Source organism: Lagenorhynchus albirostris, chromosome 6, assembly GCF_949774975.1.
Source record: "Lagenorhynchus albirostris chromosome 6, mLagAlb1.1, whole genome shotgun sequence".
Classification (NCBI taxonomy): domain Eukaryota; kingdom Metazoa; phylum Chordata; class Mammalia; order Artiodactyla; family Delphinidae; genus Lagenorhynchus; species Lagenorhynchus albirostris.
Genome location: NC_083100.1, coordinates 29236106 through 29260878, shown reverse-complemented (window position 1 = coordinate 29260878; position 24773 = coordinate 29236106).

Below are 24773 nucleotides of genomic sequence, written 5' to 3'. Positions count from 1 at the left end.
AAGGCTTATTCTCAGGAAATAACTGAGAGTGTCCACAAAAACTTAGCTAAAAAGATTTTTGTAAACCTCCTACATTGTTGGTGGGAATGTAAATTGGTGTAGCCACTATGGAAAACAGTATGGAGGTTCTTCAGAAAACTAAAAATAGAGTTGCCATGTGATCCAGCAATCCCACTCCTGGGCATATATCCAGACAAAACTATAATTCAGATAAATACATGCACCCTATGTCCATAGCAGCACTATTCACGATAGTGAAGACATGGAAACAACCTAAATGTCCATTGACAGATGAATGGACAAAGAAGATGTGGTACAAATATACAATGGAATATTACTCAGCCATAAAAAAGAATGAAATAATGCAGCAACATGGATGGACCTAGAGATTATCATACTAAGTGAAGTAAGTCAGAAAGAGAAAGACAAATACCATAAGATATCACTTATATATGGAAGCTAAAACACAACATGAATATATCTATGAAACAAAAACAGACCTACAGACATAGAGAACAGACTTGTGGTTGACAAGGGGGAGGTGAGGTGGAGGTGGGAAGGATTGGGAGTTTGGGATTAGCAGATGCAAACTATTATATAGAGAGAATGGATAAACAACAGATCCTACTGTAGAGCACAGGGAACTATATTCAATATCTGTGATAAACCACAATGGAAAAGAATATGAAAAAGAATATATATCTATATCTATATATGTATAACTGAATCACTTTGCTGTACAGCAGAAATTAACACAATACTGTAAATCAACTATACTTCAATAAAAAAAGATGTTTGTGGAAGAGTTGTTAATAGTAATAACATGCCATACAACTAAATAATAAAAACTAAAGCAACTAACATGTGTTGGCTGTGTTCCTTCCACTAAGATACCACACAACCCCTGCAAGAGAGGCATGATGGCTGGCTGAGGAAGTGGCTTAGAGGTGAGTAACTTGTCCATGCTGACACAGCTCTAAGGGAACATCACTGGCAGAGGGCTGAGCCCTTTTAGTTATTGCATCATGTTTTTGTTGCTTTTGGTAGTGAAAAAAATGTCAGAGTCTCACTTTAGGGAACTGGCTTAAAAAATAATGTAGCAGCCATGCCACGGAATGTTAGTCAACCATAAAAAATAACATCAATGAAGATACATCCGCTTGGAAAGATGTCTGAAATATGCTACTAAGCTGGTTATCACACGTAAGCGTAGAAATGTCCAGGTGCGTAGATACCAAGGTTTACTGATTAGTGACTATCTCTTGGTGCTAAGATGATCATTTTGGTTTTTCTCCACCCATTCATTATTTTTCCTTATCTATATTTTTTAATTAAAAAATCAACCTGTACTGTTTAAGTAAAAATCTTTATATTTACTTTTAAAAAATATTGTAGCATATTGACTTGGCATTAGCATTCCGAGTCAGCGTATGACACACTGACTCTTGCTTCCCTGAATTGACATCGCTTCCCTCAGGGTGCTATAAAAATCATCCTGGACTGAGAGCAGGCAGAGCTGGGTTCCCAGCCAAGCTCATCTACTGATGCGTCCAGGACGTGTCCCGAGGCAAGTCACCAGCTCTCCTGGCCATAGCATGACGATGGCTGGGCGAGCTGAACCCTGAGGCACCTGCCAGCTCTAACATGCCGTGTGCTTTCACGCATTCATTTTCTTCCTTGGAGACAGCCTGTAACCATATCCAGTCTACAGCAGAAAGATTCGAGAATGCAAAATCATTTTGGTCTCTAAAAAAGCGTGGATAAACACCTGCCTAACCCATTTTAAGAAATAATAATATGATGTTTATAAACCATTTTGCACAGTGCTTATGAATTCCCTCCCGGGAGACTTTGAGGTTGACTCTAGTTATTCTGGTTATGTACATGCCTGCATTTGGGTAGAGCATTTGCAACGGTGAAAGGGGAAAACACTTCCTCCTGAGACTGCCATGGATTCAGTGTTGCCTACTGTGTTGCTGGTGCAAAGTGTAAGCCCCCTTTCTCTGACACAGAATAGGACCCTCCCAAGTAAAGTGAGACTTCATTTCAGCCCCATCTTCCCAGGTGTATGTGTGGGCAAATGCTGTTTCTGAAGGTAGCTGAGTTGGGCTGAAACTGTGTACCGAAGTTGCAGCTTTACCCCGCAAGGGCGGCTTCACGCAGCAGGACCCGCTAGGAGAAGGATCTCTTTTCTCTGGGAATGAAGAATTTGAGTCGGTGCTTGATATCCTTTATTTCCTACCAAATAATTCTAAGGCCACTGAGCTTAGGTGGGTGTTTAAGGGTCCTTGAAGTCAGAAAACCCAAAATTTGCATCTTCTCTCTGCTTCCTGTTACTATGGAGTTTGGGGGGAAATTACTTAACCTGGTCTCAGAAATCTCATCTGTAAAACGTGGAAACCTGATGCCCACTTCTTTAGGGTTGTTGTGAAGACTAAACAAGAAAAATCTCTCAGGGGCCTGTTGGGTGCCTGACCAACAGCAGGTACTCGATAAATAGAGGCCATTAATATTGCTATGAATAAAATAAGGTGTTTAATTCCTTTCAGGTGGCATTCCCACATGCAGCATCAGAGGACGTGAAACAGGATAACAGAAGATGAGCTGGGGGAAAGAGATTAGAATACAAATTTGTGACAGTGAACATTGCGTACCTTGCCTGTAGCCTGTGACTGTGGAACGTTGGGCAGAATAAGCTGTGGTATCTACAGGATGCTTTTAGAAGACAACCTGAAAAGGGCAAAAGATAATATTACATGGCATGTTTTATGGATTCTTCTCTGTGATATTTCAACTTTTGGCGGTTTGTTTTAGCATTATTCGTTTTTTCAGCAGCACACTCTTATTTGGAAACATCTTATCTGTTGAGTTGATCCTTAGTTTAATCTGCCCTGTTTCTTACTTAGTTGTTTATTTCTTTAGACTACTAGATCGGATTACTTAATTAACTTAAGTCATTCAGTTTGGTTCATCTGGCTCAGGCTGAACCCTGACCATGCTCCAGACCCTATACTAGACTCTCGGTGCGGATGTGTTTCCTGTCCCGAAGAAGCTGGCACTCAAATGTAGGGAGAAAATGTAACTTCATTTGCAAAATTTTCCTTTCCTCCAGCCTAAGGAGGATCAACTGCTGAATTCTCCTTTGTTAAATAAGGTCAAAGTCTTAATGAAACATTATAGGTGTTATGGGAGAAGATGTCCCTGGTACAGTGAGCACCTCAAGTGAGAGAAGTCAATTCTAGGAAGGGTGGGGGGGGCAGAGAAGACTGCAAAGGAAGAAAGATTGTGACAAAGGGCTAGAGCCATGTCATATTTGTATTTCTGTTCCTAATTCTCTGCTTCCTGCTCCCAGCACCTATTATAGTGTCTTAGACATGTTGCCCATTAGACTTAATTGAATTCTTTTTGGTTCACAGAGGTGTCTCTTCTTTCCTTTTTTAAAAATTTTTATTGGATTAGAGTTGATTTACAATGTTGTGTTAGCTTCTGCTGCGCAGCAAAGTGAATCAGTTACACATATACATGTAACCACTCCATTCTAGATTCTTTTCCCATAGAGGTCACTACAGAGTATTGAGTAGAGTTCCCTGTGCTATGCAGTAGGTCCTTATTAGTTATCTATTTTATATATAGTAGTGTGTATATGTCAATTCCAATCTCCCAATTTATCCCTCCCTACCCTTTCCCCCCTCGTAACCATAAGGTTGTTTTTTACATCTGTGAGAGGTGTCTCTTCTTTCAGTGGGTGGTGACTTCTTTCTGAGAGGTCCAATAAGATGAGACCAGGAGCTGTGGCTTAAAGAGGACAACTTTTAAGAACTAACTTCTGAAAAATGAAATGGAAGTGAATTTAGAGTTAAAAAGCTTGCTGTGTAAACTTAAATAAGTGACATAAGCTCTTTGATTTTAAGTTTATGAATCTTTAAAGTAAAAGTAGTGACACCAATGCCACAATGCGATAAAGAGTACCAAATCGGTTGGCAAAGTGTATGGTATTTGGAAAACTCACATTAAATTGTAGTTTCTTTCCATTGCTTCCAGAAGACAGTCCTGAATATTTGGACCAGTCTGCCTCTCCATCCCTCCACGTGGCTGAGCAGCAGAGGACAATCTATTTCAGATGTTGTCATTTAGACATTCAGATATTTAAGTCTTGATTAAATGATCCCTTAGTCACAGTTCAATGTTAATACCTTTTAATGATTGTTGCTTTTATCAGCTGGGATTTGATTTTGGTTTTAATTTCAGGTCCCAATGACAGTTTTAAGGGTTGCTCTCAGCAAAATATACCACCTGATTATCTAAGGATTGGCACAGCTTTTATCCAAGTGTGATAAGTAGTCAGCTTAAGTCTAGAACAGAGAGTTATCTAAAGGCACAGAAGCTTTTAAATTTATATCAACAATTAATTCTCTGTAGCCATGTCAGATCTATTGGTGGATACGCCAGATACAGGAGAAGAACAGTGAAGTGGTGACACAGCATTCTCCAGCAATGAGCTATGAGATGAGGAAAAGCACACCCTGAAGGTGAGAAGGGCAAAGACAGAAAAGCATGTGACGAAGTGGCTAATCCAGCCTTTCTCAGAATTGTAGGAGAAAACCCTTGCGTGTCTAAACTCACTTGGCTTCTTGGCGATGAGTCAGCTTAATAGGCTATATACACCTTGAAATTATTTGGTCTGTGTTTAAAGTGGGAAACTGAAGTTTGACAAAGTCACTTGGAGTAGCCCGGATCTCATGCAAAGCAATTGGTGCGGAGCTCTTAGCACAGCAGATTTCTCCGTCCATTGAGAGTTTGATGTAGTAGAGGAATCTCTTTGTGATTCTTTCCCTTTCAAGCTCCAGATAAACTGCCCTTTCTGGGTCTTTAACTTGTTTCTCTGATTACTTTTTAAGCATCTCTCAGGAAATTTTTTCCTCAATTTGGTGCTCACTGTTCCAAGCCTTTTGCTTCTACCCGTCTCTCCTTGCTCCCTGTTTTTTTTTTTTTAAATGCACTGTGTTGGAGAAACCGCATCATATGGAGATCTCCTAAATTTACTGTTCTCCACTCTTCACTCTTTCTTGGCTGTCTACTCAAATTTCTCCCTTATATTCTTGCAGTAATACTTCACATGTTCACTCTTTTCCTCTAGACGATTGCCAAAACAGGCAGCTGCTCCCTTCTGAATATCGCGAAGACCCACTCTCTTACCTATCAAAAAGGGGGAAAAAAAGCCTTTCTTTCCAAACCCCAAATCCCAGTTAACCGTAGAGGAAATGACTAGAGTCCCTAGACATCTGCTATTCGGTCAGCTGGTTTTTTCCCTCTTGGTTTTACTGCCCCGGCTTCTCTTGGCTGGGTCAGCCTAGGCTCAGGCAGCCACTAGCATCATTTCCATTGCCTCAGCTCCACTCTGCACTCGGGTGCCTTGTCGGAGCGGCTGCAGTGAGCACAGCTAAAAGTAGCACACTCTACACCCACGGCCAGAGCCTCCTTGTTGCCGGGGTCCCTGGGAGGACTGTTTTGGAGGGGGGGACCTATGGAGGAAGCCTTCTCTCCCTCCCTCCTTATTCTCCCTGGCTAATAAAATAGACATTTCCAGCCTGTCTGAGGTAAGAGGAAGAAGGTTTTTTTGTGTGTATTTTTTCCCCCTCTTCTGGCCCTTTCCCACAAAAGGAGGGGTGGTATGTATCTGTGCAGTGTGGTGGTGAGGGTCGGCTGCTCCACAGTCTGCTGTTGGGCGGAGTTAACATCTGAAGGGTTGCCTGCACTGGTGGCCTCTTTTGCTTTGTCTCTGTTAGTAGGACATCTGCATTCAAAGGGAGTGAGGCAGGCCAGGATCTTCTACACAGCTGGAGGTGGGGAGGTGAATGTCTGCTCTGTAGGCCTGAGGTCTTGGGTGTGTGAGTAGGGGAGGGAGGACTATTTGGAAGCCTACATTGGCCTCAAGTCCAAGCTTTATTCTTTTTTTTTTTTTTTTGCGGTACGCGGGCCTCTCACAGCTGTGACCTCTCCCGTTGCGGAGCACAGGCTCCGGACGCGCAGGCCCAGCGGCCATGGCTCACGGGCCCAGCTGCTCCGCGGCATGTGGGATCTTCCCGGATCGGGGCACGAACCCGCGTCCCCTGCATCGGCAGGCGGACTCTCAACCACTGCGCCACCAGGGAAGCCCCAAACTCTATTTTTTAATACAGTTTTACTAATTAGATTTTTTAAACCTTTGTATCAACAGATTGGTTTTAGGCTCAGAGGAGAGAGGGGGGAATGATTGTCATCTCAAAGTGTTATAAGACCGGGTTGTCTGTTTCTTGTTATCTTCTCTGTGCCTTAGGTGGCATCTCTGGCAGTTAGCCGTGTATCTTCTCTGGCTCCAGTTAGCACCAGGAAGCCTGTCAAGGTTTCAGTTTCCACTGAGTGATCCCCACCTCTCCCCTTTTCCCCTGCAGCCTAGGGGTAGAAGCAGTTTCTTATTGTTGTCAATCTCTGGCTTGTCTCAATGTCCTCCAGGTGACTTCTTGGCCTTTTCTATCAACCGTATAGCAATTCTCTTTATTAAATAATCAGAGTGTTTTCTGCTTCCTGATTAGATCTGGTGATACATCAGTGAAGCCTGGGAAACCTAAAGTTTTAGTCAGCTATTGCCACAACAATGCTGTATAACAAGCTCCAAAACTCAAGAACTTAACGTAACAGATTTTCTTCTGACATTGATGGATGTGCAGGTTGAATGTTACTTGGCTGGGTTAGCCTGAACTCCTGGCTTCCGGCTGAGTTCAGGTCTGTCCCATGTGTCTCTCCTCTTCCTAGGACCTGTGGCTACTCAGAGCATAGGATAAGAACCATGCATCTTATTCTGGGGTCAAGGTTGAAAGGGCAGCAGCTACACTGGGGGCATGTTACTCTCATGGTAGATCACCAAAGCGCAGAAGCTCAACTATGCAAGTTCACTTCCAGCCTGGTCACATTCCCTAACATCTCACTGATTCAAGCAAGTCACATGTCAGAGTACAAAATCAGGAGCTAGAAGAGTACATTGTGCCCACCATAAAGCCAGGCAGGGATGTGGCTGTATGATTGTATTACACGGGAGGAAACACTAATTAAATAAATCTACCACGTTTGGCTTAAATATTCACCATCTCTAAGAAAATTGAGCTATATCATCATTTATTGGGCCTGTACAAGGGGTGGCTGACTCACAGAACCTGTTGTACTTACAGTTGATGTTTCATTTTTTTCTGTGCTTTTGGACACTGATGTTGATTTGGAATTCAGAGTTACACTCCATTTTTTGCTAAAGACTTCCTTTTTTGTTTGTTTGTTTTTTAAAGGACTAGAGGAGTCATCTGTTCTCAACTTTAAACTCACTCTTCTACATGCTTCTTTCTCATGCTGAGACTCGGACTCTGCAGATCACATTTGTGCTTTGCCCGCGGAGTCCCTGCTTGGCTTTGCCAGTAGGGGGGTGCTAGAGTGGACTGTAAGGCTAGAGCAGGAAGTATGGACTTTCTTTTTGCTGTTTGCTTCTTGTGGGTTTCCTTTCAGCTCCCCCTCCTGTGAGAGTTACCCAGCAAAGCTTTTCTACCTCAGCGCTAGCAGTTCATTCCAGTAGCTGCAGCTGAATCTAGTTTGTAGTGCTTCCAAGACTCCCAGCACTAGCTGAGTAGCACCCCGACCTCAGAAGAGCCCCTGCTCCAAGCACCTACGCTTTAATAATTCCAACCTCTTTCAATTTTAAAATAAAAATATGTATACTTATGTGTATTTACTTATTTATTTTTGGCCGCGCTGTGTGGCATGTGGGATCTTAGTTTCCCCACCAGGGAACAAACCTGTGCCCCCTGCCTTGGAATTGGGGAATCTTAACCAGTGGACCACCAGGGAAGTCCCTATTTATGTTTATTTTTAAACAAGAAGGAGTGATAGCTACTTCCTGCAGTTGTTATTTTATCTCAACTTTCTGATCTTTCTCTCAGTTAACAATTCTTTATATCTAATGTACAATTGTTAGTAGTAAACTCCTTCTTTTAAAATAACTGTTGAGACTGCTGTCTTCTAACTGGACCCTACCGATAAGAGGAGATACTTTTTCTTAGACTTTACTTTTACCTAATATTATTAACCTCATTTTTAGGGAAAACACACATTGCCAGAAAGAAGAAGAAACATAGGAGGAAGAACAGTCCATGGTTGGGGGCCAGGTTGGCAGAACTCAGCTGGGTTTTTATTGCAGTTTTCTAGAAATGCAGATTAGTTTCCATTAGAAATTCTAAAGACTTGTTAGATGGCCAAGGAGATGGGAAAGTCATGTGGGCTAGAGAGCAAAGAGGTAACAGCCTCCCCTCCAAAATAATAAAATAGCTTTTAATTTCTTCTCTGAGACCTCAAAATTATAAGGTAAGTAGATTTTTTACAAAGTGGGTTTATTATGATGATCAAGTTCTAAACATCTTTCTGTGCATACAATAGGTATATTCTAGATGGGTTGGAACATGGTCCATCTTGTACTTTAGGGATTCTTATGGAGGCTTCATCATGTAGGCATGATCCATTATTAACTCAGTCTTTAGCCCTTCTTCCCTCCCCAGAGGTTGGAAGGTGGGGTTGAAAGTTCCAAGCTTCTAGTCATGATTGGTCTTTCTGGTGACGAGCTGCCATCCAGGAGCTTATTAAGAATTGCTCTATTAGAACAAAAGATGCTCCTAGCAGCCGGGAAATTTTAGGGATTTAGGAGTCCTGTGTAAGATGCTCCTATCACCCCCCAGTACTTGGGAAATTACTAAGACTTTAGGATCTCTGTGTTAGGAACCAGGGTCAAAGACCAAACATTAGCAAGAACCCGGGGCAGAGACAAATATATTCTTATTATTTCACACCCATTCTCACTCTAGACCTTTATGGTGTTGTTCCCTCGGCCTCAAATGATATTTTCACACTTGACCTTAAATCCCTGCCTCCAGGCTAATTCCTACTTGTCTTCCCTCACAGCTCTCCCTAGACTAGTTTAGGTGCCCCAATTCTGTCCTATTATACAGGCATATTCTTATTTTTTAAAAACACTCGTCACAAAATAGTGAAGTGACTACTTTTTTTTTTTTTTTTACAAAAGTGACTACTTTTCACATCTACCTTCACCACTAAAATATAAACTCTAAGTGAGGGACATGTGTGTTTCTCGCTCAGAGTTTATATTTTAGTAGTGAAGGTAGATATGAAAATATAAACTCTGAGTGAGGGACATGTGTGTTTTATTCTACTGTGTGTCTAGTACCTATCACTTAGCAGGCGTAGTAGGCATTCTGCAAATGTTTAGTGGCGGAACTAACGAAGAGCTAGGTTTATGGAGGTTGTGATGGTAGTTAATCACACATAGATTTCCCACCTGCCTGTTATTCTTTGCATTCTGTGTATCTAAACCAGTGCTCCCAGGTGATTTTGATAGCATTTGCTAAAGGACCACACTTTGAGAAGAAAGGCTAGACATTTGAACAATGTACAAAAAATGGAGCACTGCAACTAAAGCCCTGAGTAGGGTAGAAGTGAAACGAGGCTTACATGGCCCCATTCTTCCAGACCTGCCTGCTTTTCTTCCCACCCTTTAGATTCCGGGCTCTTCATCTTCCCCTAACCAAAACCTTTCTCGGAAAGCATTCACACTCCTGGGCTAAATGATAGAAATGTTTAAATGACCATGTTACTTGTTAAATATTGCTAGCATTTTTTTTTTGTTTTAACAAGGAACATATCCTCTGTTTATTTTGAGTCAGAAGAACAGAACTCTAATTATGTGATGCCAGGTTTAAGAAACTAGTAGGGAAACAGGAGACCATAGTTGGAGGTGACCACGGACTTGACTCACTTAGGAAGTTCAGCATCAAGAATGGTGCCCAGCACAAGGTAGGTACACAGACGTGTTTGTTGAATGAATGAAGTCAGAACAGTATATCCCTCAGTGAAAAGGAAGAATATAAATTGCATGTGCACAGAAAATCTGTGCCATTGTGAACCTTCTGGAATTGTCTGGAAGACTCATTTGAGAAACTTTAAAAAAGCACATCCTACTGACAGAGTGCTTGCTCGCTCTCCGTGAAAAAAACTGAAAATAAAATGTTGTTAAAATAGATGTCACTCTGGCTGAAAATGTGCACATTGGGGCAAACCATCAACTATTGATCGAATGCTTAGAATTGAAAGTAGGGAGGATTATGAATTTCTGTGCCCAATTCCTTGCATTCTCCCACCATTATGAAAGATTCTGTCATTTCAAAATGTAGAGATTTATAGTCTCTGATTTGGGGGAACTTCTCTTGAATCTGTTGGTGCTTTCAAAAATGATCGGTCCGTAACACTAGGTGGAGGAAACTTGTATTGTGGAAGGTAAGAGCTGTCATAGGCTTTGTAGAGAATAGAGAGGACAACATGCCATGTTCTTGAGCATTCATTACTTCAGTGAGGACACTGCCATTCCTTATGCTTACCCTGATGAGCCACCGAGCAATGCTGATGGCTGGAGAGGCCCATACCCTGACTCCAGCACTCCATCAAGGTTAGGGATGCTCTACTTTGCTGCCTTTTTGGTGGTTTCATGCTTGCTCCACTCTTTTCCTGTCTTTTGTACATGCCTCTGTGTGACACTTAGTGATATCGCTGTTGCTGAGTTTGGGCATGCTTCCAAAGAGGCTCGGTTTTGCTCTTACTTTTCCATCCAATAAATTCATCTGTTAAGTATTGGGAGAGGAATTCTGGAAACTCCATCACTAGTTGGCAACTATCACATTTCTTAAGAAAAGAAAAATCTTCAGTCTAGTTGGAACCATATTTCTTGTGCTGGAAATGGATTTGAGACAAAAATATATTGCACATTTGGGCATGGACCTTGATTTTTCAACATACATCTTTCATGTGGTAGGAACTGATGATGCACATTTTTCCCCCTTGGGATCTTCCTTTTCTTAAGGCACTGAATTGCCTGCTGAGATGTATAAAGCATCCATTGCCTGGAATGGATTTGCTAATTATCAAGGGCAACATTTATGTGCATACATTGAAAAGAAAGAGGAAATTAAAATTCTATTTTATTTAGGTATTTTATGTTTACAAAAAAGAAAAATAAATTATGGTAAAGTGACTTCCTTTGTCTAACTGACAATTTAGAAATGAAAGACATTCATATATCCTGTGGAAGGAGGAAAGTCAAAGCTATCGTGGCTTTTTTTTGTTTTTTGTTTTTTTTGACTGCATCAGGTCTTAGTTGCCCCGCGGCATGTGGGATCTTACTTCCCTGACCAGGGATGGAACCCGCGTCCCCTGCATTGGAAGGCAATTCTTTACCACTGGACCACCAGGGAAGTCCCAAAGCTATCATTTTGATGTCTTTCTTGCAGATATTCCACACCAATAGTTCTTAAGCTCTGCCACCCATGAGCCCCCGAGAAAGCACCACAGTTAGCCTTTGTACTGTCCGTGCCTCTATCCATTGCCTTGACATTCCTCTATCCAACCACAGCCCCGTTCATCTTGTAGGTTACCACCACCAAAGAGTTCTTTCAACCTCGCTAACTCTAGTTACTGTTTACCCTTGGAACATTTCTATTCTCTAACTTGGTGGTTCTCAAAGTGTGGTCTCTGCCTCAGGAGCAGAAGCATCACCTGGGAACTTGTTAGGAATGCACATTGTTGGGTGCAACTCCAAACTTAGTGAATAATAAATTCTGGGGTGGTGCCCAGCAATCTGTGTTTTAACAGGCACTCCAGGTGATGCTGGTGCATGCCCTAACTGGAAAAATCTTGCCTCTTAATTTGAAAATGAGGACTGAAAGACTGTTCTTTGGTCCTAGTCCAAAGTAATAAACAAGTAACCACAGAACAAGTATTAAACCCATACTAATCAATTAGTGATAGTCCCATGCTTTTGAAGTTCAGCCAGCCAGCCACAGCATCACTCCAGGAACTGCTTCTGAAAGTCAGCTAATCCCTAAACTCCACAGCTGAAAGTCAGCCAATCTCTAAACACTGCTGCTTCAGAAAGTCTGCCAATCCTCGAACTCCGTGGTTCCTAAAACCCTTTATGATATCAAGTCTTGCTTTGTACAGAGAGATTGAGACATAAGAAGAGCTCTCTATTGCTTAATAAGCAATAAATTTAGCTTCTTTGTTTCACATATATGTGATTGAGAATTTCATCCTTCAACAAAAGGATCATTGTAGATTTTGAGAATGTCAAAATTGGTATTCAGAGAGGATTTACCAACATTGTTTAAATTTTAGTGGTGAGGAGTTTTGAGCAACACGACATAACATGTCCAAGACAAGAAAAAAATTGCCCAGCTAGCTCAGTTGGTAGAGCAAAATTATCTATATATCTATCATCTATCTATCTATCTACAAGAAATACATTAAGGAATGAGATATACCCAGTCATTACTATATGTACATATATCGCTATTATAGAGTAAACAATGAATATTCACTTTGTAAAAAGTTGTAACATAATATATCAGGAGAATGGGGAGAGAAGAAATGAAGGCTTGAAGGGTAGTATTGGGGCTAAATCATAATTTTCTACAACAGGAAGCCAAGAAAAAAAGAGATACATGTCAGAGGTGGAAGTAGATAAGAATAAATGATGTCACAATTGACATCAATTAAATTTTAATGTGATGCAAGAAATATTTGTTGAGTGTATACCTTGTATTGTTAGATGCTGCAGCTATAAAGATCAAACTCTATCAAAAGAGACAGGCTGTAAGTAATTTCAATACAATGTAAAGAAGAAATTAATTAATTCTTACAGTGGTGATGGTGGTGAGAAAAAGTTGCAAAGAGGGGGTCATGTGGGTTAAGCCTTTAAAAGATGAGTAGATACTTCCTAAGCAGACTAAAAAGAGAAAAGCATTCCAGGCTGAGAGAATAACATGGGCAAAAGCAGAGGTGTGGAAGTGAGAAAGGAATTTGGGAAATATTGAGAAATTTGGGGAAATGGCCAGAAATGAGGCTGGAAAAAGAGTCTGGGGCCAGGATAGAAAGGGCCTTGACCCCCATGATCAGGAGTTAAGATTTATCTTGAGGGCGTCAATTTCATTTTAACCTAAGGGAATAATGTTAGTTTTAATGTCTGTCCTCAATAGGGGTGTGCTATAGACTGAATTGTATTCCCCCCCAAATTATATGTTGAAGCCCTAACCACCAATGTGATTGTATTTGTAGTAAGGAAGTAATTAAAGTTAAATAAGGTCATAAGGGTGGGATCCCAATCTGAGAGCATTGGTGTTCTTATAAGAAGAGAACAGAGAGCTTCTTCCCTCTCTCTGTCTCTCTGTTTCTGTCTCTCTCTGTTTCTCTCTCTGCCTCTCTCTCGCTCCATCACGTTAAGGACACTGTGAGAAGGTAGCCATCTGCAAACCAGGAAGAAGGCTGCCAGAACCCAACCATGCTGGCACTCTGTTCTCAGACTTATATATTCCAGAACTATGAGAAAATAAATTCCTGTTATTTAAACCATCCAGTTTATGGTATTTTGTTTTGTCAGCCTGAATAGACTAAGACAGGGCACTACTGACATTGGTTGGAATAATCCTTCGCTACACAGGACTATTCTGTTCATTGCAAGATATTTAGTATCTCTGGTCCCCAACTATGAGATACTAGTAGTGTTACTCTGTCACTATGACAACCAGACAATGTGCCTACACATCTCTAAGTGCCCCGTAGTGGAGAACAGCACTGTTCCCCGTAGAAAACCACAAAAGGAAGCTATTAAGAAGACTACTATAATTAAAATAAGGTTCATCTTATTTCTTGATCTCTTAGCAACTGTGGCAGAGGGCTTTCACTTATCAAGAGTAAGACAATGTGGTATAATAAAGAAAGAACAACCTTGATATTCTTCCCAGGAATCTACAGGGTTGGGAGGGGGTCTTCGGTTTTGAGAAAGCAAAGGTGATCCCTTGTCTTGCTACCAAATGACTAATGCATTATATACCATAGTGAAAAAACAAGCAAAACAGCAACAACAAGCACTTTGCCTCAAAACAAAATAAGCGAACACTGTTTAGCACTAGTCTTCAAAATAAATGAAGTCTCGAGTCTTTTCTATTAAGCTGCTCACTCTTTAGGAAATAGTTATTCTATTTTTTTTAACATCTTTATTGGAGTATAATTCCTTTACAATGGTGTGTTAGTTTCTGCTTTATAGCAAAGTGAATCACTTATACATATACATATATCCCCATATCTCTTCCCTCTTGCATCTCCCTCCCTCCCTCCCTCCCACACTCCCTATCCCACCCCTCTAGATGGTCACAAAGCACAGAGCTGATCTCTCTGTGCTATGCAGCTGCTTCCCATTAGCTATCTATTTTAGGTTTGGGTAGTGTATATATGTCCATGCCACTGTCTCACTTTGTCCCAGCTTACCCTTCCCCTTCCCCGTATCCTCAAGTCCATTCTCTAGTAAGTCTGCATTTTTATTCCCGTCTTGCCCCTAGGTTCTTTGTGACCATAAGGAAAAAGTTATTCTTGATTTTGGCAATACTGAACTTGTAGGATATGTGATACCTTGAAGATACAATCATTGTGTAAGGAAATTGCTGTTTTTCTCACTCTGAAAAGACTAAAGGTAACCTTAGTAATACTCTTTTTCAGATTCTTTTCCATTACAGGTTATTAAAAGATAACAAATATAGTTCCCTGTGCTATACAGTTGGTCCTTGTTGTTTATTTTATGTATAGTAGTGTGTATATGTTAATCCCAAACTCCTAATTTATATCTCCCACCCATCCCCTTTGGTAGTCATAAGTTTGTTTTCTATGTCTGTGAGTCTATTTCTGTTTTGTAAATAAGTTCATTTGTGTCACTTTTTTTTAGATTCCACATATAAGTGACATCATATATTTGTCTTTCTCTGTCTGACTTACTTCACTTAATATGATAATCTCTAGGTCCATCCATGTTGCCGCAAATGGTATTATTTCATTCTTTTTTATGGTTGAGTGATAGTCCATTGGTGAGGTTTGTTTGTTTTAATACCTGCTGTGTCTTTTATTTGGAGAACACAGTTTTTTTTTTTTTTTGGAAATCTTTTTAAAACTCTGCAAGTAAATATACTTTAGAACATTTCAGCCACAATTGATATTCCATCATGCTTCTTTAGTTAATTAGAGGAGATTATTTTCTGTTTTTCATTACCATAGATTTTTCTCTTTGTAGACTTGTTATAAATGAAATCAAACACCATGATTCTTTTGAGTCTGGCTTTTTCTCATTCAACATGCTTTTGAGACCCATCCATATCGGTGTGTGTATCAGTAGTTTCACTTCTTTTTATTGCTGAGTAGTATTCCAATGTGTAGATATAACCATTTGTTTTTCTGTCCTGTTGATGGATATGTGATTTGTCCCAATTTTTAACTCTTTGGAATTAGGCTACTAGGAACATTTTTGTTCGTGTCTTTTTGTGAATATAAGCTTTCATTCTTACCTTGAAGTGGAATTGTTGAGTCATAGAGTAGGTGTACATTTAAGTTTATAGAACACTGAAAAACTTTTCAAAATTTTTATAGAATTTTATAGTCCATCAACAATATAAGAGAGTTCCAGGTGCTTCACATTCTTGCCTTATGTTGTCAGTCTTTTAAAATGTTAGCGCTTCTAAGTGATTGTGAAACGGTATCTCTTTTTGACTTTAATTTGCATTTCCATGATGACCAATGTTGTTCAACACCTTTACTTGTGCCTTTCATATGTCTCTTTTTGTCTACTCATTTTTATTGGGCTATTTGTCTTTATATCATTGATTTGTAAAGAGTTATTTATATTTCTGGATACAAGTTATTTTTTCAGATATTTTAAGTATTTTTTCCCCCAGATGGTGACTTGCCTTTCATTTTCTTGATGGTATCTTTTGATAAACAGGCATTTCTAACTTTGATGGAATCCAATTTATCAATGTTTGCCTCTTATGTAAAATGCCTTTTGTGTCCTAAGAAATCTTTGACTAGCCCAAAATTATGAAGATATTCTCTCATGAGTTCTTCTAGAAGTTTCATAAATTTGTAGATAAATTTGGGGAGAATGGATATCTTAACAATATTGAATCCTTCAATAATAAACACCATATATTTCTCCCTCTGTGTTTTCTTTAATTTTTCTCAGGAATCTTTTGTAATTTATAATATGTAGGTCTTACATATCTTTCATTGGTTTAATTTTCAGATATTTTATTTTTAGATGTTATTATAAATTGCACTTTAAAATTAATTTAATTTTCCAATTGTTTATTGCTAGTATATAGAAATAAAATGGATTTGCAAATTGGTCATATACTATAATACCTTAAGTTTAATTGCTAGTTCCAGCAGTTTTTCATAAATTTCAAAATGTTTTAAGTGCACAAATGTGCCTATAATTATGTAATCTGTAAATAGTGACAGTTTTACTTTTTCCTTTCCAATCTTTACGCTTTTTATTTCTTTTCTTATTGCACTAAACTAGACTTCAGCACAATGTTTAATAGAAGTGGTAAGAGTATACATCCTTGCCTTGCTCTGGATCATAGAGAAAGTTTGTTTTTTGTTTTATGCTTTGTGATATTACCTATAGGTTTCTGTATATAACTTTTATCACATTGAAAAAGTTCCCTTCTATTCCACTTTGGTTGAGAATTTCTATTATGAGTAGACAATGAATTTTATCAAATCCTTTTCTGCATTTTTTAAGATAATTATTTTTACCCTTTAGTCTATTAGTGTCGAGCATTGATGTTTCAAATAATAAACTAACTTTACATTTCTGGAATAAAACCTGCTTTGGCATGCTTTTTATGCATTGCTGGATTGAATTTGCTAATTTTTTTAGTTTATTCTTATCTATGCCTTTGTGGGATATTGGTCTGTAACTTTAAGAAATATTTTTGTCAAGTATTGTTGTAGGGGTTATGCTAGCATCTTATAAGTGGTAAACATCCACTCCTAGTTTCTGAGTTTCCTTCTTAAAATTTTTGATAGAATAAACTGATAGAACCTGGAATTTCTTTGTGGGAATATTTTGATTGCAAATTCAGTTTATTTACCAGATAAAGAGTGATTTGATCTTCTGTGGTTTTTGTGACGGTTTTTAGATGTTGTATTTTTTAAGGAATTTGCCCATTTCATCTAATTTGTGTTGGAAGATAATTATCTATGGATCTGTCAAATTTCTACATGTTTTGTGAGCAGAAGCATAGACAGCTTTTGTTCCAGGCTATCTTTTCAAGATATTTGTATAGCAAATAGCCTTGAACAGTAAGAGGTTGTTTTTCTGTCTGGAATAGAGGGCAGGTTTGTTTGCCACAGAGTATAATAAAGATAATGTCTTCTTCTGGGCAAAAGTCAGGCAGGTTTGCTCCTTATCAATGATTGGTGTTTCCTAACCTTGGGATTCCTCTGTTGTGACACAAACCAACCATGTGTGCAGCATCTACCCAAATTGCTCGTGTCACCCAGTGGAACTTGGGGATCAAGGGAGAACCTACTCAAACCTGAAGCTCACATGTCTTGCTGTGTTATGAAGAATAACGTCCTTTGTCTCTGACCTAAGAGTTTCGTGTCTTCTGCCAGCTACATGAAACTGGCAGGCCAACTCATTAGCTTGCAAATATAATAAAATCTTCACAGTTATTGACAATTCAAGATATTGCACCTTTCATTCATGTTACCATTGTTCTCTCTCTTTCCTTCTGTGTGTGTGTGTCTTTTGATCAATCTCCCTGGAGTTTATCAATTTTATTAATTTTTTAAATGACAATTTTGACTTCATTGATTTTCTCTATTTTTTGGTCTTTTTTATTTAATTAATTTCTACTCTTATATATATTATGTCCTTTCTTGTACTTATTTTGACTTTAATGTTTTCTTCTTGTTCTAGTTCCTTAAGAGGGAACTTAGATGATCAAGTTTTTTACATCATTTTAATTTTCTAATAAAAGTTTTTAAAGTAATAAATTGCATTCTAGATTGATTTATGTAACTCACACACTTTAATATGTGGTATTTTCATTACCATTCAGTTAAAAATATTTTCTAATTTCCTTTGTGATTTCTTCTTTGACCCATGGGTTATTTAGATGTGTATATCTAACTTTCCAAATATTTGAAAATTTCCCACATGTCTTATTATGATCAATTTCTTTTTTTTTTTTTTTTTTTCTGCAGTACGCGCGGCCTCTCACTGTTGTGGCCTCTCCCATTGCGGAGCACAGGCTCCAGATGCGCAGGCTCAGTGGCCATGGCCCATGGGCCCAGCCGCTCCACGGCACGCGGGACCCTCCCGGACCGGGGCACGAACCCGCGTCCCCTGCATTGGCAGGAGGACTCCCAACCACTGCGCCACCAGGGAAGCCCCAATTTCTAATTTAATATTATTATGGTCAGAGGACATACTCTGTACATCTACTTTGGTGAATGCTCCGTGTGCATTTGAAAAGAATGTATCTTTGGGGTATTACAGTTATTATGTATCTTGTTCTAAAATATCAATTAGTTATGGGACTGACAGCAGTTTTCACATTTTCTATATTACCACAGATTTTTCTTTATCAGTTTTATCAGTTACTGAGATAAAGGTGTTAAATTTTCCTATTTCCGCCTTCCTTTTTAAATATAGGTAGATTTTTCTATTTTCCTCTTTGATTCTCTTGGTTTTTGGTCCATGTATTTTGAAACTATTTTATTAGGTGCATGCACATTTAGAGGATTATTAAGTCTTCTTGATGACTCGACACTTTTATCATTAAGTAATGTCTCTCTTGAATTCTGATATCATCCTTAATCTTGAAATCTATTTTGTCTGATATGATTATTAGCCACACAACCCTTCTTATGCTTAATGTTTGCATTTTTATCTGATAGCAGACTTTTACTTTTCATCTACCTTTCTCTTTATATTTAAAGTAGATTTCTTGCAAACAGCATAGAGTTGTATCTTGTACTTTTAATCCAGTCTGACAATTTTGTCTTTTAATGGGATTGTTTAATTTAAAATTAATGTAATTATTGATATGGTTGGATTTGAATCTACCATATTGCTATTTGTTTCTGATTGTCCCATCTACTCTTTGTTTCCCTGTTCATTCTTTGGTGACTCCCATTGGCTGAATTGAATATGATTTTTTACTTAAAGTTATCCCCTCTATTGACTTTTTAGCTGTGCCTTTTTGACTGTTTGCTCTAGATATTACAGTATGCATCTTTAACTTAACATAGTCTATCTTCAAACAATATTTAAATTATATCATACACAGGGTAAAGAACCCTATGATGGTATAAAGAAGCTTATCCCCCCCCACCAATCCTTTGTGTTCTTATGGCTATAAATTTTACTTTTACAAATGCTCTAAGTCCCAAAATACATTGTTATTATTTTTGTTTTAGACAGTCAATAGTAATGTATGGATATATATATGTGTGTGTGTGTGTGTGTGTGTGTGTGTGTGTGTGTGTGTGTGTGTGTGTGTATATATATTAATTGATAGAACAATCTCAACATGTTTACCATTTCAGCTGCTCCTCATTCTTCCCTATGGTTCCTCAGAGGTGATTTCTTTCAATTCTCCTGCCCTATTCCCAGCCTTCTGAATACTAACCCCAGGAACTTAGTGAAGGACTGAGGGAAAGAGTTGCTAAGTTAGTGCAGACTTGTTCTGTGGGACCCTTGGGTTCCAAATCCACTATGTCAGTCTACACATGGCCATTAACAGCTTGTTTAGATTTTACCTGGTTTTTCCTTACCCCTGCCTATATCAGATTTTCCCTCTTTCACCACTCTGCCAGGGATAAACACAGCCATGGCTCTCTTTTCTCCTAGGAAGGGCTGTCACTTTCTGGAACTTAATTCATTTAGATTTCTGTGTGTCCTTAGCTCTGACAGATTAAGAAGAAAACACCCACAAATATGATTTAGTAACTTCTCTGGAGTGTTCTTGTTGCTAGGATGAAAGCAACAGTTTCTCCTGACTTCTTACAGATTTCTTATAAGAAATGGAAGTCATACACTGTCTTTTAAAATTTATTTGTGGAACTCAGTCCCTCCATGAAAGTTAGTATGAGCCCTGTGACTTTTCTGATGACTTTTGGTTAATAAAAAGGTCTTATAGTGAGCAATTCAAATGTTCATTCCAATAGAATAAGAAATACTTAAAATTTTATTTAAGTTTCTCCCATTTCTCAGTTCTGGATCACTGCAGGCTGGAGAGGTGGGTGATGGGGCAGAAGGGCATCACTGGCATTCTCTGACCTCCCTCCTTTCTTACTAATCTTCTTTCAGACCCCTTCAAAGTGGGAAGAGTGGGGAGAGAGAAGAGCGAGGTAGCAGAAATGCCTCACTGGACCAATATTACTTCTGACTGTGGTAGACTTTTTAAACTCACTCTTCTCTGATATCTTTTGTGGATTCTTGGAGACCTGTGTCCATCTCTCTCATGACCAGGGAATCTCTCACCTGACCAACCCTTCCATGAAGGTAATCCATCTCTATTCCAACTGGTCTTTTATGCTCTCCTCAGCCCTTATGAACTTTGGCTTCAGTTCTGCTGGGATTTTTTCTTCCACGCACTCCTCTTGAGCAAAACCTAAGACGTTTCACATTGTCCTTGCTTGGGATCCTCATCCAGTCTGGAGGAACCACACATCCTTTTCCCAACTCAAGGAGTACAGGCTCCCCTGCAGCCATCTCTTTGTTTACCGTCTAAGCAGCTAGATGCACATTTCTTATTCTTTAGGTTTTCTAGGTGGACTACATGGCCACATATGAAACTCTCTGGGCAATCATCTTTTTTTTTTTTTTTTTCGGTATGCGGGCCTCTCACTGTTGTGGCCTCTCCCGTTGCGGAGCACAGGCTCCGGACGCGCAGGCTCAGCGGCCATTGCTCACGGGCCCAGCCGCTCCGCGGCATGTGAGATCTTCCCGGACCGGGGCACGAACTTGTGTCCCCTGCATCGGCAGGCGGACTCTCAACCACTGCGCCACCAGGGAAGCCCTGGGCAATCATCTTGAATCATCTCTTCCTTTGACATGAAATGAAGAGTAAGGGTTCCCAGGAGACCCCCATAGGATTCATAACCCACGACTACAGTCTCCAAAATGATTCCTAATCTCAAAATCCCAAACCCTTTATATCCTCTCTATTGGTGAGAAGCTTAAGGTCACAAAACTGGCTTTTCATCTGCTTTAGAAATTATATGCTCTTTTATTATATGCTCAGTTATATGCACTTTAGAATGTAACATCTTGATGCCTCAGTGGAAACTTGCATTAAAGAAAATCTGGTTCCACTTACAATCATAAAAAATTGAAAATTACCCCAAATCCAGCAATGTGGGATTAGTTAAATAATTTGGGGTACAGTGATGCAATGGAATATTCTACAGCCCCCTCACAAAAAAAGAATGAACATGCTCTTTATTTGTTTATTTGAAATGATCCCTAAAATACAGTATTAATGGAAAAAAGCAACAGTGTGTAGATACTGCATGCAATTACTATTTTTATTTATTTATTATCTTTTTATTTTTTTGACACCTTTATTGGAGTATAATTGCTCTACAATGGTACGTTAATTTCTGCTTTATAACAAAGTGAATCAGCCATACATCAGGATACATATATCCCCATATCTCTCCCTCTTGCGTCTCCCTCCCACACTCCATATCCCATCCCTCTAGGGGGTCACAAAGAACCCAGCTGATCTCTGTGTGCTATGTGGCTGCTTCCCACTAGCTATCGATTTTATATTTGGTAGTGTATATATGTCTATGCCAATCTCTCACTTCCTCCCAGTTTACCCTTCCCCCACCTTGTGTCCTCAAGTCCATTCTTTACGTCTGCATCTTTATTCCTCTCCTGCCCCTAGGTTCTTTAGACCAATTTTTGTTGTTGCTGTTTCCATATATATGTGTTAGCATACGGTATTTGTTTTTCTCTTTCTGACTTACTTCACTCTGTATGACAGACACTAGGTCCATCCTCCTCACTACAAATAACTCAATTTCATTGCTTTTTATGGCTGAGTAATATTCCATTGTATATATGTGCCACATCTTCTTTATCCATTCATCTGTCGATGGACACTTAGGTTGCTTCCATGTCCTGGCTATTGTAAATAGTGCTACAATGAACATTGTGGTACATGACACTTTTTGAACTATGGTTTTAGCAGGGTATATGCCCAGCAGTGAGATTGCTGGGTCGTATAGTAGTTCTATTTTTAGTTTTCTAAGGACCCTCCATACTGTTCTCCACAGTGGCTGTATCAATTTACATTCCCACAAACAGTGCAAGAGGGTTCACTTTTCACCACACCCTCTCCAGCATTTATTGTTTGCAGATTTTTTGATGATGGCCATTCTGGTGGGTGTGAGGTGATATCTCACTGCAGTTTTGATTTGCATTTCTCTAAAGATTAGTGATGTTCAGCATCCTTTCATATGTTTGTTGGCTATCTGTATATCTTCTTTGGACAAATGTCTGTTTAGGTCTTCTGCCCATTTTTGGATTGGATTCTTTTTTTGTTGTTCATATTGAGCTGCATGAGCTGCTTGTAAATTTTGGAGATTAATCCTTTGTCAGTTGCTAGGTTTGCAAATATTTTCTCCCATTCTGAGGGTTGTCTTTCATCTTGTTTAAGGTTTCCCTTGCTGTGCAAAAGTTTTTACGTTTCATTAGGTCTCATTTGTTTATTTTTGTTTTTATTTCCATTTCTCTAGGAGGTCAGTCAAAAAGGATCTTGCTGTGATTTATGTCATAGAGCATTCTGCCAATGTTTTCCTCTAAGAGTTTTATAGTGTCTGACCTTACATTTAGATCCTTAATCCATTTTGAGTTTATTTTTGTGTATGGTGTTAGGAAGTGTTCTAATTTCATTCTTTTACATGCAGCTGTCCAGTTTGCCCAGCACCACTTATTAAAGAGGCTGTCTTTTCTCCATTATATATCCTCACCTCCTTCATCAAAAATAAGGTGACCATATGTGCGTGGGTTTATCTCTGGGCTTTTTATCCTGTTCCATTGATCTAATTTCTGTTTACGTGCCAGTACCATACTGTCTTGATTACTGTAGCTTTGTAATATAGTCTGAAGTCAGGGAGCCTGATTCCTCCATCTCCGTTTTTCTTTCTCAAGATTTCTGTGGCTATTTGGGCTCTTTTGTGGTTCCCTACAAATTGTGAAATTTTTTGTTCTGGGTCTGTGAAAAATGCTATTGGTAGTTTGATAGGGATTGCATTGAATCTGTAGATTGCTTTGGGTAGTAGAGTCATTTTCACAATGTTGATTCTTGCAATCCAAGAACATGGTATAGTTTTCTTCATACAGGTCTTTTGTCTCCTTAAGTAGGTTTATTCCTAGGTATTTTATTCTTTTTGTTGCAATGGTAAATGGGAGTGTTTCCTTATTTCCCTTTCAGATTTTTCATCATTAGTGTATAGGAATGCAAGAGATTTCTGTGAATTAACTTTGTATCCTGCTACTTTACCAAATTTATTGATTAGCTCTAGTAGTTTTCTGGTAGCATCTTTAGGATTCTCTATGTATGGTATCATGTCATCTGCAAACAGTGACAGCTTTACTTCTTCTTTTCTGATTTGGATTCCTTTTATTTCTTTTTCTTCTCTGATGACTGTGGCTAAAACTTCCAAATCTATGTTGAATAATAGTGGTGGGAGTGAACAACCTTGTCTCGTTTCTGATCTTAGTGGAAATGCTTTCAGTTTTTTACCATTGAGAATGATGTTGGCTCTGGGTTTGTCATATATGGCCTTTATTATGTTGAGGAAAGTTCCCTCTATGCCTACTTTCTTTTTTTTTTTTTTTTTTTTGCGGTACGCGGGCCTGTCACTGTTGTGGCCTCTCCCGTTGTGGAGCATAGGCTCGGGATGCACAGGCTCAGCGGCCATGGCTCACGGGCCCAGCTGCTCCACGGCATGTGGGGTCTTCCCGGCCCGGGGCATGAACCTGTGTCCCCTGCATCGGCAGGTGGACTCTCAACCACTGCGCCACCAGGGAAGCCCTATGCCTACTTTCTCGAGGGTTTTTATAATAAATGGGTGTTGAATTTTGTCAAAAGCTTTTTCTGCATCTATTGAGATGGTCATGTGGTTTTTCTCCTTCAATTTGTTAATATGGTTTATCACATTGATTGATTTATGTATATTGAAGAATCCTTGCATTCCTGGGATAAACCCCACTTGACTATGGTGTATGATCCTTTTAATGTGCTGTTGGATTCTGTTTGCTAGTATTTGGTTAAGGATTTTTCATCTGTGTTCATCAGTGATATTGGCCTGTAGTTTTCTTTCTTTGTTACATCTTTGTCTGGCTTTGGTATCAGGGTGATGGTGTCCTTGTAGAATGCATTTGGGAGTGTTCCTCCCTCTGCTATATTTTGGAAGAGTTTGAGAAGGATAAGTATTAGCTCTTCTCTAAATGTTTGATAGAATTTGACTGTGAAGCCATCTGGTCCTGGGCTTTTGTTTGTTGGAAGAGTTTTAATCAGAGTCTCAATTTCAGTGCTTCTAATTGTTCTGTTTATATTTTCTATTTCTTCCTGGTTCAGTCTTGGAAAGTTGTGCATTTCTAAGAATTTGTCCATTTCTTCCAGCTTGTCCATTTTACTGGCATATAGTTGCTTGTAGTAATCTCTCATGATCCTTTGTATTTCTGCACTGTCAGTTATTACTTCTTTTTCATTTCTAATTCTATTGATTTGAGTCTTCTCCCTTTTTTTCTTGATGAGTCTGCCTAATGGCTTATCAATTTT